At 37.9% G+C, this 15,703-nt stretch overlaps 1 long non-coding RNA gene across 1 annotated transcript; it reads left to right on the plus strand.

Moving 5' to 3' along the window:
• The first annotated feature begins 2,019 nt into the window (after positions 1-2,019).
• Positions 2,020-3,021, plus strand: LOC126253196 (uncharacterized). The gene is made up of 4 exons (XR_007545917.1): positions 2,020-2,085; positions 2,306-2,389; positions 2,519-2,687; positions 2,914-3,021. It is a non-coding gene; the product is annotated as an uncharacterized LOC126253196 (long non-coding RNA).
• Positions 3,022-15,703: the final 12,682 nt, after the last annotated feature.

Here is a 15,703-nt window from a genome sequence, read left to right on the forward strand (position 1 = left end):
GAATGTATGCTGGTCTCAATACCAACATGCATGTGGAGAGTATGCATAGGACGTTAAAGGAAATACATGGTAATGCAAGACAGATAAAACGACTGGACAAAGGCATATCTACACTAATGTCCCTAGTTACAGCCAAGATGTTTGACTGGCTTATAGCAAATGTAAAAGGGAAGGTTACAAGCAAAGTTCAAGACATTCGTAATAAACACAAAACTAGTTTGTTAATGGACAAGGACCTCATCACTGAGGTAGATGGTGATTGGGAAGTGCCATCCACATCATCTTCAGAGGTCTACATTGTTAAAGATAACAGAGTCAACTGTGAGTGCAAATTAAAATGTAGTGATTGCAATGTGTGCATACATAGGTATTACTGTACATGTATGGATTACAGTATTAGATTCAATATGTGTAAGCACATTCACACTGTTTGCCGAGATGACAGTGTCGGTGAAAATCCCCTGCAAATTCCAGAGGTACTGGGTACTGATGTTGATGCCACCAGTGAGAGAGCAGCAATATTAGCTGAAGTAAGCACAAAATATGTTTCAAAAACACCAAAATCTTTGTTAGAAGGGAGACAGAAGCTTATTTCAGAGTTTTCCAATATTGTCAGTGGAATGACTGAGACTGAACTTCAGTTGGCCAAAAAAACTGTGTTATCCTTAAAGGCAAATGTAGGAGCTGTTCGAGCCCGAAACAGTTATTTCAAACAAACAGATAAGGGCCAGAAAAGAAAGCTAATACCACAGCGGAGGTTGTTTTCTACCAAGAAGAAAACAGCACATAATATTTCTCTGGCTGTTCCAAATGCTGAAGAAAGATGTGAAGTAGTAAAATCACTTCTGAATGAGGGTATGTATCAATTTTCAAGTTATTGAGTAGATACATTTATGTGTTGAACCTTGGCAGAGTAAAATGTAATTCATGGTTAATATACGAATTTGTGTTCCGTACCTGTCAACTTTCCATGAATTATAATTTGAAATTTATATGCAGAGCTCGACATGAATCATGATGTTCCTGGAGAGCATAGTCGTGCCATGCCAGATGTACAGCACAGCAAAACAGGTAAAACTTGATGGGATCCATCATTCTAAATATGTGTGGTACCACTATAATGTCCTCACACCAAATAAACATGTCACATTAAGTAAAATTTAGAATTTTGCTGTTCAGTAGCAATGCAGTGTGTTTGGAATCTGATGTAATAGTTACTTGCAGTACAGTATATGTATATACTATCTTTCAGTACCTATCAATTTTGCCTCAATTGTGATATGAAATTTATTTGCAGGGCTTGACACCAAAAATCACTTGCATGTTGTAGAACAACCACACAGTATGTTATGGCAGTCAGGTATTCATCGTGGTGCATCAGGTGTGTGTAAAGTAAATCTAATGGAGGTAACATATCTGAGTATGATAATAATCTGAATTCATATTAATGTATATTGATATCTTTAAATTCTATTTTACTGTGTCTGCATTATAATATTAAATTAATTTACAGGGCTGGACATGAACAACATTGTTGCTGTGCAGCATGGTTATGCCATACCAATTGTGCAGCACAGCACAACAGGTAACACTTAATCGGACCCATTATTCCGAATGTATCTCATACTGCTCTAATGTCCTCATATCAGCTAAGGGTGTCAGATTAAGTAATATTCACAATGTTGCTGTTCAGTAGCAATGTAGTGTGTTAGGATTCTGATTTAAAAGTTACTTGCAGTGGAATATATGCCACCTTTTAGACCTATCAATTTTGTCTGTATAATAACACAAAAATTATTTGCAGGGCTTGACACCCACAATCAGGTCCATGTTGAACAACCACACACTATGCCATGGCAGCCTGGTGTTCATCATGGTGCATCATGTGCGTGTAAAGTAAATCTAATAGAGATAGCATTATTTGAGTATAATGAAATCTAAAGTTACATATGTGTATTGATACTTTTGTATTCTATTTTACTGTCTGCAATATAATGTAAAATTAATTTACAGGGCTGGACATGAACCAGTTTGTTGCTGTGCAGCATGGTTATGCCACACCAAATGTGCAACACAGCACAACAGGTAACACATTAATGGACCCATTATTCCCAATGTATCTCATGCTGCTCTAATGTCCTCATATGAACTAAAGATGTCAGATTAAGTAATATTTACAATGTTGTCATTCGGTAGCATTGTAGTGTGTTTGGATTCTGGATTTAAAAGTTACTTGCAGTGGAGTATAAGCCACCTTGTAGAACTATCAATTTTGTCTGAATAATAACACAAAAATAATTTGCAGGGCTTGATACCCACAATCTGGTCCATGTTGTGCAACAACGACACACTATGTAATGGCAGTAAGGTTATCATCATGGTGCATCAGGTGTGTGTAAAGTAAATCTAATGGAGATAACATTATTTGAGGATAATGAAGTTCTGATTTGATATCTGTATATTGATACTTTTGTATTCTGTTTTACTGTCTGCAATATTATATAAAATTATTTTACAGTGCTGGACATGAACCACATTGTTTCTGTGCAGCATTGTTACACCACATCAAATGTGCTGCACAGCACAGGTAACACCTGATGGAACCCATCATATCAAATGTCTGTGGTACTGCTCCAATGACCTTATATTCTTTAACAATGACAAATTATATATGAGCAGCACATCAGGTATGTAACATTGTTTTTTTAATTAAGTAATCCTATTTATTAAAGTAATAGTGTTTCATCTGAAGACTGCCTGTCTAATATATGAAGATACCATAATGCAAACTTTCTACTTTACTCGCCTTGGGCCTATACAGTTTCTAAAGTGGTAGTTGTGGAGAAGACAGAGTAGTAGTTGTAATTATATTCTTTCTGAACAGTAGAACTTCAATGCAGTGTTTACTTGCAGTCTGGATTATGCCATGTCAAGGAGCAGTGAGGGAGGTCCCAAACATTTGGATCTTGATACTGATGTCAAGTCAGGCACCTTAGGCTGCCACAAGAGCTGATGACGAGGACTGGGATACACTCAGCCTTATCTGGCCACCAGAAGGAGAGTGGAAAGAACCTTGGAATTCCATCACTTCAGAGGGGGCAATCTGGATCCATTCAGCTTCATCACGCTTACTGAATGGCCAGACAGGTATGTAATGGTATTGCAGTTAATAGGGCACAATATAAGGATGTTGTGATGCTGGTTTTTAGTCCAGTACGTCATTATCCACCATGTAAATTGTTATTATTTGGGAGCAATGTGATATATCTGAATTCTGATTATATGCTTACTTGCAGTCCGAACTATGCCATCTTGAGGACTAGAGGGAAGTCCCAAACATTTGGAGCTTGGCACTGATGTCGAGTCAGGCCCCATAGACTGTATCAAGAGTGGAGGACCTTATATCCACAACATCTGGACTTCAGAAGGCCAGGACTAGGATCCACTCAGCTTTGCCTGGCTGCCAGAAGGAAAGTGGAAAGGAACTTGAGCGGGCCGCTGTGGCTGAGCGGATCTAGGCACTTCAGTCCGGAACCGCGTGACAGCTACGGTCGCAGGTTCGAATCCCGCCTCGGGCATGGATATGTGTGATGTCCTTTGGTTGGTTAGTTCCAGGGGACTGGTGACCTCTGATGTTAAGTCCCACAGTGCTCAGAGCCATTTCAACCATTTTGAAAGGACCTTGGAATTCCATCACTTAAGAGGTGGCGATCCAGATCCTTTCAGCATCATCAGGCTTACTGAATGGCAAATCAGGTATGTAATGGTATTGCAGCTGATAGGGCACAATATAAGAATGATTTGATACTGGTTTTCAGTCAAGTATATCATTAACCATTATGTAAATTGATATTACTTGGGAGCAATGTGACATATCTGAATTCTGATTAAATGCTTACTTGCAGTCCGGACTATGCCATCTTGAGGACTAGAGGGAAGTCCCAAACATTTGGAGCTTGGCACTGATGTCGAGTCAGGCCCCATAGACTGTATCAAGAGTGGAGGACCTTATATCCACAACATCTGGACTTCAGAAGGCCAGGACTGGGATGCACTCTGCCACAAGGAGAGTGGAAATGTCCATGAAATATCAGCACTTCAGAGGTCAGGATTGTGATTCACTCAGCCTCATCAGGCCTAGTGAAAGGCAAGTCAGGTGTGTAATGGTATTTCAGTTAATCTGGCACAATATAAGTATGTTTTGATACTGGTTTTCAACCCAGTATAATATTAATTATTATTCACACTTCTGTTATTTGATAGCAATATGGCATGGCTGAATTCTAATTAAATCTTTATTTACAGTCCAGAGTGTGATGCATTGAAAGCAGATGGGAAGGACCTGAGATGTCTCCACCATTTGGAGTTCAGGATAGCATTCCACCCTGTCCACTACAGCTGCGTCAGGACCAGATTTGAGAGGAACTGCAATATCTGATCCCAGAACTAAAGACCACTCAGCATCTTCAGGAAGACTCGAGTGTGTGGAGGTCATGCATATATAATAAGTAGAATTAGGGACTGAAATGCTGTTGGCATGGCCGGGTCACCACAGTAATGCTTGAAGTAAGTAAAAATAATTCATGTAGTAATACACCAGATAACACTGCTTTTATCAAATTCCTATAATTTCCTCTATAAAACACAAAGAGTCATGACAAGTAAACATTTGTTAAACTGATACATTCCACATAATTATAAAGAGTCATATTCATGATCTGTGAAACAAATATTAATTTAATATCTAATGCGATCTGACGTGAATTTTATTTGCAGGTCCAGTCATTAAGAACTGGATTTCTACAGCATCAACAACAGCCAGAGAAATACTACATGCTCTTTTCTTCTTGGTAGACAGCAGACTCCTCTGCGGCATAGCCTTTCTTTTATGGCCCTTATCTGTTTGTCTGAAATAACCATTTTGGGGTCAAACAGCTTCTACATTTGCCTTTAAGGATAACGTAGTTTTTTTGGCTAACTACAGTTCAGTTATACATATATAAATTCAGAATTTCATTATAATCAAATAATGTTATCTCCATTGGATTTACTTTACACGCACATGATGCACCATGATGAACACCAGGCTGCCATGGCATAGTGTGTGGTTGTTCAACATGGACCTGATTGTGGGTGTCAAGCCCTGCAAATAATTTTTGTGTTATTATACAGACAAAATTGATAGGTCTAAAAGGTGGCATATATTCCACTGCAAGTAACTTTTAAATCAGAATCCTAACACACTACATTGCTACTGAACAGCAACATTGTGAATATTACTTAATCTGACACCCTTAGCTGATATGAGGACATTAGAGCAGTATGAGATACATTCGGAATAATGGGTCCGATTAAGCGTTACCTGTTGTGCTGTGCTGCACAATTGGTATGGCATAACCATGCTGCACAGCAACAATGTTGTTCATGTCCAGCCCTGTAAATTAATTTAATATTATAATGCAGACACAGTAAAATAGAATTTAAAGATATCAATATACATTAATATGAATTCAGATTATTATCATACTCAGATATGTTACCTCCATTAGATTTACTTTACACACACCTGATGCACCACGATGAATACCTGACTGCCATAACATACTGTGTGGTTGTTCTACAACATGCAAGTGATTTTTGGTGTCAAGCCCTGCAAATAAATTTCATATCACAATTGAGGCAAAATTGATAGGTACTGAAAGATAGTATATACATATACTGTACTGCAAGTAACTATTACATCAGATTCCAAACACACTGCATTGCTACTGAACAGCAAAATTCTAAATTTTACTTAATGTGACATGTTTATTTGGTGTGAGGACATTATAGTGGTACCACACATATTTAGAATGATGGATCCCATCAAGTTTTACCTGTTTTGCTGTGCTGTACATCTGGCATGGCACGACTATGCTCTCCAGGAACATCATGATTCATGTCGAGCTCTGCATATAAATTTCAAATTATAATTCATGGAAAGTTGACAGGTACGGAACACAAATTCGTATATTAACCATGAATTACATTTTACTCTGCCAAGGTTCAACACACAAATGTATCTACTCAATAACTTGAAAATTGATACATACCCTCATTCAGAAGTGATTTTACTACTTCACATCTTTCTTCAGCATTTGGAACAGCCAGAGAAATATTATGTGCTGTTTTCTTCTTGGTAGAAAACAACCTCCGCTGTGGTATTAGCTTTCTTTTCTGGCCCTTATCTGTTTGTTTGAAATAACTGTTTCGGGCTCGAACAGCTCCTACATTTGCCTTTAAGGATAACACAGTTTTTTTGGCCAACTGAAGTTCAGTCTCAGTCATTCCACTGACAATATTGGAAAACTCTGAAATAAGCTTCTGTCTCCCTTCTAACAAAGATTTTGGTGTTTTTGAAACATATTTTGTGCTTACTTCAGCTAATATTGCTGCTCTCTCACTGGTGGCATCAACATCAGTACCCAGTACCTCTGGAATTTGCAGGGGATTTTCACCGACACTGTCATCTCGGCAAACAGTGTGAATGTGCTTACACATATTGAATCTAATACTGTAATCCATACATGTACAGTAATACCTATGTATGCACACATTGCAATCACTACATTTTAATTTGCACTCACAGTTGACTCTGTTATCTTTAACAATGTAGACCTCTGAAGATGATGTGGATGGCACTTCCCAACCACCATCTACCTCAGTGATGAGGTCCTTGTCCATTAACAAACTAGTTTTGTGTTTATTACGAATGTCTTGAACTTTGCTTGTAACCTTCCCTTTCACATTTGCTATAAGCCAGTCAAACATCTTGGCTGTAACTAGGGACATTAGTGTAGATATGCCTTTGTCCAGTCGTTTTATCTGTCTTGCATTACCATGTATTTCCTTTAACGTCCTATGCATACTCTCCACATGCATGTTGGTATTGAGACCAGCATACATTCTGTGACAGTAGGCCCAACACTCCACATTTCCCTCATAGTGTGTCTTGAAGTATGAAGCAAATTCTGATGTGTCAGGGTCACTACTGAGCTTCTGCAGTGCTTTTTGCAGTGATTCCTGAAACATACTTACATTTCTCAGCATTGAGACTGATTTAATGAGCCGATACACCTCATTTCTTCTATCCAGATCTGAAATTTTCCGCTTGATATTAGTTTTCCATGCTCTGTCCACATGCCAGGTACAATACAGTCTCATCTTAGGAGCACCCATTGTCCTGTTCCATGCAATACTGCATGACTCTGCCAAATCAGACATGAATACATTCGGGCAAATTGGTCCAACCTGTGATTTTACGTACTGCAAAAATATACTTAAAACATCGGCGTCCTTCCTGTTCGAAATTAGAAATGCACATGGGAATCCTTGCCTGAGATCATCCAGTACTAAGAGAGTGGTCACTTCGAAATCATACCCGTTAAGCCCATGGGTTCCATCAATACAGATACAGTCTTCTCCACATTTTGATAACATTTCGCGTTGTGCTCTGTTCATTATCACTAATACAAAATCCTCACTCCTCAGTTCTTGATGTTCACTAGTCGAGTCTTGTAGTTTATAGAATAACACAGACGGATTCTCACTTTCGTTCATTTCTTTTACCCAAGCTTCGACACTGATTGCATCATTTTTATGTCTGACCGACTTGGAGGAGAGGTTATAGCTTGCTGCAATGTTATATAAGTCTTGCTTGGTAGTCAAATGGATTCTCTGCAAGTCCGAATCCTGCAAACTTGTCCGTACGTTATCTAGAACTTTGTCATACGGAAGTCCCATTGCAATATCTGTTGCTATGGTTTCCCGGTCTTTCTGACTCAGGGGCAGGTGCGTTAAATCTTGTTTGTGACCAATGTGGGTCGACACAAAATGTACTTGGTATGTTCCACCTTCGTGCACAGTTACTTTCATCTCTGCAGGGCACTTTCCATTCATTTTGTTGCTGCCTGTCAATTTAAGATGTATTTTGCCTTTACCTTTGGAGATAAAGTTACCTGACCGATGGCAGCCATAATAATGTGTGGAACTAGTTGACCCATGCGTTTTAATAAACTTTGAATGTGTCGTGCGTTCAGTGTCTTCTTTCCACTGCAAAAACTCGTCTTCATTTGAGAACTGCAGATCTTCGGAATTAAGTTGAATTTGGTGAGCAGTTTGTAAATGATCTATCCAACCCTGTTTTGAACTACTTTGAAATGGGCACAATGTACACTTGAAGAACAACCCCCCTTCCTGCAAACCATGAATATTTCTTTGGTGGCGATACAAATTATTTTTAAGAGAAAAAATTTTGTCACACACATAGCACTGATAGGAAGCTACAGTAGTTGTAGTGGCAACAGGCAGCTCTTGTTGATGGCTTTTGCAAACATGGTGACTGAGATTCTTTCTGTAATTATAGGCTTGCCCACACACTTCGCATTTAAAAGCACTCATTTGACTTACTACCATTAATTGCTGGTTTAATTCAAGTACATGGAGCAAATATTGAAGACATGGGGGCAGAGTGGCCGAGCGGTTGTAGGTGCTTCAGTCTGGAACTGCGCGACAGCTACGGTAGCAGGTTCGAATCCTGCCTCGGGCATGGATGTGTGTGATGTCCTTAGGTTAGTTAGGTTTAAGTAGTTCTAAGTTCTAGGGGACTGATGACCTCAGATGTTAAGTCCCATAACGCTCAGAGGCATTTGAACCATTTTTGAAGAAATGGGTGTAAGTGCTACTCTGAGATGAACAGACGGGAATTTGTGTCTGTCTTTCTGACAATTATAATACAAATGATGGATACATCATAATTGCGCAAGATTTCTTGTAGCATAATTCACACAATGTATGCGTCCTCTGAAACATTATGATGTAATATAACACAGCTGGAAATGTTATTAATTTTAGCTTTTTGAAATAGTTAGGTATTTCCCATATTACTGCAGAAGTTGTGTTCTAATGCATGATGATTGGCATAAACATAAGAATGTCCCAATTGGACACTGGTGATCGATACTCGTGATGTTTTCCATGTCTGTACTACTGCATTTGTGACCTACACAAGCATGTTTTTATAGGTTTGAAAACAACATCAAAATTGCTGGAGGTAAAGACAAATAGGTACTTTCAACTCTTATTATTTATGTCTGTCATTTATAGTACTGTAACATTGATTGTTCACTGTCATCATGGTACAAGCAGTATTTCTCCTTAAGTGCCCAATGTAATTATGTTTTTTGTATGTCTACTTGTAATCTGTTTCTGTAATGCTTTATTATTCATGACACTTCTTTTTGTACTAATGTATCTGCAATTAAATGATTGGTTGTATATTGTCAGAGTACTCAGTAAACTTTTATTTTGTAAAACGTACAACGTATGTATCATGTTGTAATTTCATTGTACTGTTGGTACTGTATGTATGGAATTATTTCATAATGTTCTAAATTGTACAACTTTTGAATGTTAATGTGGTGTACTATCCTAAGAAACAATTGAAATTGTGGCATGTAGTGTAACACAGATTGTGTTTTCAAATATAGTTATCTGAATAATCAAATATAGTTTGCTACACCATTTGTATGACCAGTGAGAGAATTTAAACATCTATGATTGAGACTGTAGTTTGCAAAGTGAAAGGAATTCAGTTGTGACCTTTGAGATTTTTTTTAATGATTAACTGTTGACATTACTACACTCCCAAAGATAATGGTATCCTCTTGGAACATCAGATATTGAGTCCCAGGCTAAATGCGCCTTGTTCCCCACATTTGGTTTACTCTGTTGTGTTAGTAATTTATAGAAAGTTAATGATTCAATAAAATTATATCACTGAAGAATTTTCATTTTCATTATTGCATTGCCTGTCCTACATAATTAAATGCCATTCTCTGTGCTGCAGTGTCAAGAAAGTAGTCATCCTAAATATGTTATGTAACATGAATGTACTGAAGGCATAAACAAATCTCTGAAGCAAATCTCATAGGTGGTTCACGATTTTATCCCCAGCACCTCCCTGCATATCTTTCTACATTTAACAGAAAATCAGCCCCTAGGCTGAGAGTAAGAATTCTTCTCTATCATTTCAGTCAATAAAGGTCTTCCTGGAAGGTCTTGGAGAGAGCCACTGGTTTCTTTGGAAAGATATGGAAAGAGGTAGTAGATTATCAAAGTTTTATGACTGGCTCAATTGGCAAGAGAGCTACTCTACAAAAACCAGTGTGGTATCTGGATTCAGATTCAGGCTGGTTCACAAATTTCATGTTTCATTAATGTTTCAAAAACAGTACACTCCACTGCACTGTAAAAGATTTCATTTTTGCGGTGTATACATCACAAATGGTTCTAATTGTTACATCACTTCCCATGAAGCTAGGTTATTGTTCATGTCTAATAGTGGAAAAACTGGGATGTGACAAACAAATCAAGGAATTAAGTCACCTTTAATCTCATTATCTTGCAGTTCCTTGGAAAATATTTCTGACCAGTTTTCCTTTTTTTTTTTTTTTTTTTTTTTTTATGAAATCCAAGTGCTGCCACCATGCGCCACAATACTGACGCTTGCTTGAGTTGAGAACTGGTAACACCTAATATCATGACAATACACATGATGTATTGAACAATTAGTCAGGATATTTTAATAACACGGGACATTGAGCCAGAATGGAGTCTGGTCCCTTTTTTCTAGCCAGGGTATATCACCCGTGCAAGAATCTTTTCCATGTTCTGTGTGTTTACACATAATCCCTGGGGTTCTTGTTATGCATCCAATAGCCAAGATGGTGACTGCATAAAGATGCAATTAATGAAATTTGTACTTCTGTGCAGAACACTTTTAAAATAAAAATATTAGGTCTCACACTATAGATAATTGATAATATTTGAAGTCTTGTGGTGATATACAAAACTTCAGAGGATAATAGAATAGCTACATTTTCAGTTGTGATCAGTAACTTAATACCAAGAATGATCTCAAGAAAGAGATGTAAGCTAACTACTGAGAAATTAACTGTCAAGAGTCATGAAATATACTGGATCTAGTGTTATAATGAGACTGATGAATTCTTTTCATGGGAGGAAATTTGCATTACTGTGATAAATGTCAATTTCATAGCAAATTCAATTATATAATCACTTTAACTACCTCCAGAATTTCTATGTCTACCTAATCTTATTATGATCTGAGGTATGTTGGTAGTTGTCTTTGTAGGATTTTGTTGTGAAATGATGTTTGGTGAAATGTAGGATGCATAACACTTACACAAGTATACTGCAGCTAAATATATTATGAACTGATATAAATAACATTCTGATTTACAGTGTTATGCATTTTTATGTTTTCACTGTGTGTTGTATCTGATGTACAACTATATTATGAGTAGTAATATAAGTCAGAAATGGAATCAGACATTTTAACTTTAGAGTGAGGGCTTTCAAAATAATACTCAATAAAAAATAATTATGTATAAAGGAAACTTACGTTAAAGTGACATGTTCCACATCATTACAAAATATCGTATTCATAATCTATGGAACAAGTATTTATGTATGTATGTATAATAGAGATGGTACAATAATACTATTATACAAAATAAAACAGTAATATGTAATACTTATGTATGGTTAGTTTTCACCCACCCCAATATGTGGTTGGGGGATTTGGATTTAAAAAAAAAGTTCAGAGAAACAAAATTTAAACAACAATATTGAGTCATTAGATAAACTCTTGTCAAGAAGGGGAAAATAATTCAAAATATAACAGAATAATTTTGCTGCTTAGTAAATGTGGAACATATTTGGCCAACCGCAGCCACCCTCTGGACACACTAAAATCTCCCATGAAAAAAAACGACGGAGGGTCTTTAAGACAAACTTAATGAGATAATCAGACACAAACAAGAGTAGTGTCACTGATTAATCACCAGACTGATGTGAATTATCCATCATCTTTAGAAAAACAATTCTGTTAATCATTTTCAAGTAACAATCAAAATTTAGTAACAAATATTTGCAAAAGTTGACTTGTCGAAGGAACTCAAAAATTCTACTTAATCTCTAATTATTTTCCTTCGAGTCAGCAGACGTTTCTTTGCTAATCAAAGTTCGTGAGGATGAATGTGTGAGTAGCTTGGTGGAACATGGAAGTAATGAAATGCTTTCATAATGCTGAAAGACAGCCAACTGGCTGGCTACTGCCCAGTTAGCCATTTTGGGCACTCCCTCTGTCAGGTCTACTTTATCTGGTGCGTGGGTTCAGATGGGGAAGAAGTCACATATACAAAGGTTGACAGCCACGTCCCAATGTGCAGTTTCTGTCAAGATGAGCAAGGAGGGTGAGAATAGATCTATGGTAGTAGGTGACTGTGTAGCAGTGCTGAAGCAGGTAGCATGCATTGCATAGCATAGAATGATATCTTCAGTCTGTGTGAGACCCTCAGTTTCTCAAACCCTCAACCAGGTGCCACTCCCCTCATATTACACTGTATGCAGGAGAATTATAAGTGAAAACTGAGCAATAACCTCTTAGAGGTTCTCACTGTCAAGGATCATGTGGTGGAAGACACTGTGACATTAAATAGGCATGTACCATCACAGCAACTGCCTATGCAGATGTGATTAAGGGTGCTGTAAAGGCTGATATATGTCATTGACAAAAACAGCCAGCCCGCATTTTGCTCTGTGATTGGTACTGTCTTCTCTTCAGTGGAGGCTATTGTCTACCATCACAGGAGTGTCAATAGGTTCAAAAATGTTCCTTGGAAACAGAGACACAATTGACTTTCCAGCACTATGAGCTTCATTTCCTGTATGTGAATTCTGTAACCCATTACATGGGTGCAATTTTATCTACTTTGCTTCTTCTACCCTTCTATTGTGACAGTGGGGCCGTACAGGATTAGCCAAGTGGTCTAAGGCACTGTAGTCATGGACTGCGTGGCTGATCCCAGTGGAGGTTCGAGTCCTCCCTCGGGCATGAGTGTGTGTGTGTGTTTGTCCTTAGGATAATTTAGGTTAAGTGGTGTGTAAGCTTAGGGACTGATGACCTTAGCAGTTAAGTCCCATAAGATTTCACACACATTTGAAGTGGGCAACTGATCTGTGGGGTAGGAAAAGCAGGATTTACAGACGCGTATGTGGAAGCATCGGTGTTGTGTGGGTTGGGGAGCATTTGGCTTTTGGGTAGCAAGCCTACCACTAGAGTTTGACACTGAAACATTTTCTTCCATAATCTTCCAGTTGCCATGGCCACTACTCTTATTTCCTTATGACAAGATCACCTGAAGGTGGAGGATTTTGATTGTTTTTGGAGAGTTGGCTCGTGCATATGTTTCTGTTGATGTTGCAGGCAGTGAGGAGCTGGTAATTATGATGATAAATAGTCACTCAGCATTTGCTACAAATACTTTTATTCTATGCTACATCCATTGTGTATATGCTGCAAGAATAAAAGTATTTGTAGCAAGTGCTGAGTGATTATTTATCATCATAATTACCAGCTCCTCACTGCCTGCAACATCAACAGAAACATATGCACGAGCCAACTCTCCAAAAACAATCAAAATCCTCCACCTTCAGGTGATCTTGTCATAAGGAAATAAGAGTAGTGGTCATGGCAACTGGAAGATTATGGAAGAAAATGTTTCAGTGTCAAACTCTAGTAGTAGGCTTGCTACCCAAAAGCCAAATGCTCCCAAACCCACACAACACCGATGCTTCCACATTCGCGTCTGTAAATCCTGCTTTTCCTACCCCACAGATCAGTTGCCCACTGTCAAAAGAGAAAAGGTTCAAATGTGTGTGAAATCTTATGGGACTTAACTGCTAAGGTCAGTTCTCTTCTCTTTAGAGAATTGATCTGGCAAAGAGACAGTTCTTCTTGCTGCCGTATAGGGCAGCAATATTATTGGGGGTTAGAGCCAGCGGTTTGACATCCCCACACTGTCTTCACCACTGTAACAGCATAGGCCAGAAATGCTGGGATTTGGTGACCTACAATTAATCTCAGAGTCCACTGAATGTGATTCCTTTCATTATTTTTACTTATTACAATCTTTCTCTGCTTGGAAAATAGGGTAATCACTTCTCAAATCTGAGAGGTATCTGAAGTAGTCAATGTGCACCAATGAGGTGCATGCTGCCTGCTTCATGTGTGCCTCAACATATTTGCTGTAAGATGTCTTACCCTTGCAGGTCATTACCATAAGACCCAACTAGTGAAATTTAAAACATCACATGGTGCTGATGATGAATGCCCTAACCACTGCACACATTACTACCTGTGTTTACATACTGTGGTAAGTAGGAATGCTAAATCATAACAAATGTAACAGTTTTTCCAGGTCTTTATTGTTCCTACTAGTGACTTGTACTGCATCCATGATCCATTGATAAGCTGCTTCATATTTTAAAATCATGTCCATGAGGTCTCTACATATTACCCTTTCTACTATTTGGAGCATAGAAGCAAGCCTCACTGTTTCCTTTTCTATAAGTAGTATGCCATTAAACAGGCCCGTTATTAAAGTATATTGTCAAAATTCAAACAACAGAAACTCCAGGGAAGGATATCAACAGTGTAGGAAAAGACACATTGCTGCTTACCATAAAGTTTATATGTTAAGTTGCAGACAGACACAATTAAAACACACTTAAACACAAGCTTCCAGCCACAGCCTTCATCAGATAAAAAACACATCATTCATTCACAGAAGCAAGCACATCTCACGTACACATGACTGCCACCTACAGCAGCTCAGCCAAAATGGGGGAGTTGGGGAAACCTTCTCAGAAGATCCCTCCCTTCTCCCATCATCAAAACCATATCCCTAGATACTGGAGCCCTGACAGTTTTATCATAGCTTTCAAATAATTATTTAAGAACTCTGAATCATTATAACTGTTTTTCATGGAACTGAGGTATTTAATGGCTCACGAGGACTTTTTAATATCTGCCGTTATCCACTTGTTTTGTGAGACATTGATATGATGTAGGTACCTCTGGAAATGTCTTTTCAAAATTCAATTTAAAAATGTTGAGAATTTAGAGATTTTCACATTTACATCAGTTTCTCCGTATAATTCATCTCAACTTTGGTTTGCTTGTTATTTTGAAATATCTTCTATTTTTATTTCTGATAGATGTCTTTCACAAACTTGCAGTTTTGGGGATTTTCCGATGCCAGATTTTACTGTTGTTATTTGCCAGAAATGGTCTGACAGCCAAAGATATTTTTCAGCTACATCACACTTTTCCCTGTCCATGTTTGTGGCCACAGTGTCAATCACCAATGGAGTCACTGCAGTAATATTTATTACACCATTGACCAACAGGGACATGCAAAAACTCTGAAGAATATTGATGAGGGTTTTGTTTTCATATTTGTGTTTATGTCTCCACAGAGAGGTTTGTTTACTTTAGTGTCTGAGGCTTTTAGAACTTCTGTTAATTTATTGAAAAAAGTTCCCACACTACTACTAGGAATTTGATACACACACAATATGATTAATTTTCTGGTTGTATCAAGCCCTGTTAATTCAGCAGCTGATATTTCAAAGTGTTTGTCGTCACTTATTGTAGTAAGGACACACCTTGATTTGAGCCACATTTCTTTTCTTGAATAAATTCACAATCCTCAACCCTTTTGAAGTAGCCTTGCGGTAAGGGTCTGTCCTTACATACAATGCTAATAATACATGTTTGATTTCTGTGTCTTTACAC

This window comes from Schistocerca nitens, chromosome 4, assembly GCF_023898315.1.
Source record: "Schistocerca nitens isolate TAMUIC-IGC-003100 chromosome 4, iqSchNite1.1, whole genome shotgun sequence".
NCBI lineage: Eukaryota > Metazoa > Arthropoda > Insecta > Orthoptera > Acrididae > Schistocerca > Schistocerca nitens.